Source organism: Terrapene carolina, unplaced genomic scaffold (genome assembly GCF_002925995.2).
Source record: "Terrapene carolina triunguis isolate 2854851 unplaced genomic scaffold, T_m_triunguis-2.0 Scaffold32862, whole genome shotgun sequence".
Classification (NCBI taxonomy): domain Eukaryota; kingdom Metazoa; phylum Chordata; order Testudines; family Emydidae; genus Terrapene; species Terrapene triunguis.
Genome location: NW_020697213.1, coordinates 2,903,668 through 2,906,934, shown reverse-complemented (window position 1 = coordinate 2,906,934; position 3,267 = coordinate 2,903,668).

Below are 3,267 nucleotides of genomic sequence, written 5' to 3'. Positions count from 1 at the left end.
TTGAAGATAGGTACCATGTTTGCTCTTCTTCAGTCGTCTGGGACTTCACCGGGCCTCCATGAGATCTCAAAGATAATTGCTAATGGTACAGAGATTGGTTTGGCTAGTCCTTAAGTACCCTTGGGTAAATTTCATCAGGTCCTGCTGACTTGAATACATCTAACTTATCTAAATATTCTTTAACCTGGTCTTTCCCTATTCTGGTTTGTGTTCCTTTCCCTCTTGTTGTTAATATTGTGTTAAGCATTTAGTTAGAATTAACATTTTTAGTAAAGACTGAAGCAAAGACACATTCATTCCCAGCTCCTCATCCCAATCTCAGCACTGTTGTGGCATGTTTTGAAGGGGTGGGACAGAAATGGGGGTTATGGATGTGAGGAGATTTGGAGGGGGCAGAGCTAAAGTCCCTCCTGTATCCCCCACTACACAGCTCTGACTCCTTTCTTCCCCTCACTCCTTTGCAGTATTCTGACTTCCTCCTAGAAGCAGCAGAATGAAGGGGCTGAGGAGCAGAAAGCCTAGAGTCCCTTCCTTACTGCTGGAGGCAGCAGAGAGAAGGTGGGGAGTTCTGGGCTCCCCTCCATTGTTCCCTGATCAAGGAAGAAAGGGGAACCCCTAAACCCCTTCCCTGGGCCTGGTGGAGCAGCCATAAGGAAGAATTGTGGAGGATGGGGGTATTTGTAGGGAAGAGATGGAGGGAGGGCAAAGATGGGTCCACTTCTCTTCCTCCCCCCTCCCATATGTCACTGAATGGAAAGATACCCAACTTTCCCTTTATGGCTCTGCTCTGTCAGCACTTCTGAGCGCCCAGACAGCAAAGGTTCCTTGAGGACAACCCTTTATTCATTGAGGAAACTATTTTGGGGGGAAACCCAATTTTTCATCAGAGCTCTAAGTCACTGAACTGACTTTTCAAAAAAATCAGTGTTTGAACGATCCCTTGCACTAATAATGGTTGTTGTCTAGCCATGTACTGGCCACTCAATAGCTGTGCCAGAAAACAGCATTAAGGGGTGAAGGTTGGCAAAGGAGCAGGGCCCCCACCATTTACCCTCCCAACCCCCCCACATCCTGCACTGCTCGAACACACCTCCATATTCCTCCTCCCTCCTCTGACTGCTCACCCCATTCCTTCACTGTGCACCAAAAAAGTTGAATCTAAAAATGTTATGAGCAACTGATGTCCGGGGAGTGCATATCAGGGACCCCTTAACCAAAAGATGGCTTTCCTTTGATACCATTCAATTCCATTGTTCCAGAAATGGCTGAGGAGCACATTACTATAAAACTCTTTCATCTTCCCTCTATTTAATTAATACTAATTTCTTTGACAGTACCTCTAAAGCAAAATCTGAGGCCATGTCTACACTACAAAATGAAGTCAACCTAACTTATGTCGGCATACAGCCACTGCAGTAACTACATTACTTGTGCATGTCTCCACTTTGCTCCTTATGTCAGCAGTGTGCGTCACCAGGAGCGCTTGTATTGATAGTACTGTCAGTGTGGGCCATTGTAGGATGGCTCCTGAAAGGCTGTAACAGTCAATGTAAGTAATACTGTGACTACAGACACTGCGTCGACCTAACTACACTGACCTTGACTCTATGCTGCTAATGGAGGTGGATTTATTAAGTCAGCGTAGCAAGATGGTTACGTTGGCAGGAGCGACATTTATGTGGTGACACTTCCACAGTTAGTTTAATGTAAGCTGCCTTGCGTCAACCTAACTCTGTAGCGTAGACCAGGCCAGAGTCTGTTTGTGGATTTTAAGAGCACTTTAAAACATCTCTCTCTTACATCAGAAATTTTGGTCTCAGGGCTAAACTTCCAAAAGGAATCCCTGCAGAATGCAGGCAGACAGCAATGTTCATAACATACATTTGCTGAAAGCAGCCAAGAGTGGCTGAAAATCAGTGTATCATATATGGGTTTAGCTCAGGATTAATTGCAACACTGAGGGCAAGTCTACACTACAAAATTAAGTCTACCTAAGTTATGTTGACAGTAATTAAATCACTTTTGCATGTCCATACTCCGCTCCTTGTGTCAGTGGTGTGCGTCCTCACTAGCAGTGCTTGAATCGATGCAGACAACAGTGCACCGTGGGCAACTAGCCCACTGTGCAACTCGCCACCATCTAACTCGGGGTATTTTGGGAAGGGTTTGCAATGCCTCATGTGAGCAAACGAGTCATGCAGGGGTTACTGGGAACATGGTTTCAACATCCCATGAAGCAGTTTTCTCCATCCCATAATTTTAGTTGCATCCCATAATGTTTCATGCCACTTTTCAAAAGCCCGGGCAAAACCGTCCACCATCTCTGTAAGAAGCATGGATCTGCCACAGCTTTGCACTATTGTGATGATGAGCATTGCAAGCACAGTGTGCCTGCTCCTGCAGTATTGCATGACAATTCCTTGCAGGCTAGCTTGCGGTCAGACATAAAAAGAAACAATTCAAGGTGAGTTGGGACAATAAGCAGGGTGTGGGGGCATGAGTATATGGGGATAGGGCAACTGAACTGAATACTGGCATCGTTTTCCATAGGCAGTGCTGATTTTAGCTGATATCTCACTCTTGAGGGTAACGGAGTCTGAAAAGGAACAGCTCCTGCACGTGTCCGGCTGCAGACTGGGTCCGCATGCTGCTAGCCTGTGTGCTGCAATGGTGCCTGCTAAAGTAATTGATGAGTGGCATGGGACAGAAGAAATAAGGCAGCCTTCCTGTCATAAACATACAGCTAAGAGTAGCATAAAATCCCTCTTTAGCCTGTAAAGGGTTAATTCCTTTTACCTGTAAAGGGTTAAGAAGCTCAGATAACCTGGATGACACCTGACCAAAAGGACCAATAAGGGGAGAAGATACTTTCAAATCTGTGGGGGAAGGTTTTGGTCTGTCTCCCTCGGAGCCAGCCAAGAAACCAGGCAGGGAAATTACATCTTCTTAAGTATATCTGAACTAAGCATCTAGTCTTGCAGAAATAGTAAGTAATAGCAGAAAAGAAATGCGTTAGATTACCTTTTGTTTTAGCTTGTGAATTTCCCTGGGCTAAAATCACCTCTCCTCCGCCTCCTCCCCGAGCACACCACCCCCGCTCTAATTCTCCTCCCTTCCCAGGCTTGCGGCGCCAAACAGCTGTTTGGCGCCGCAAGCTGGGAGGGGAGAAGAATTAGAGCGGGGGTGGTGTGCTCGGGGAGGAGGCGGAGCAGAGGTGAGCTGGAGTGGGGAGCTGCCGCACGGCTCCCCGGGCCGGGGGGGGGGGGG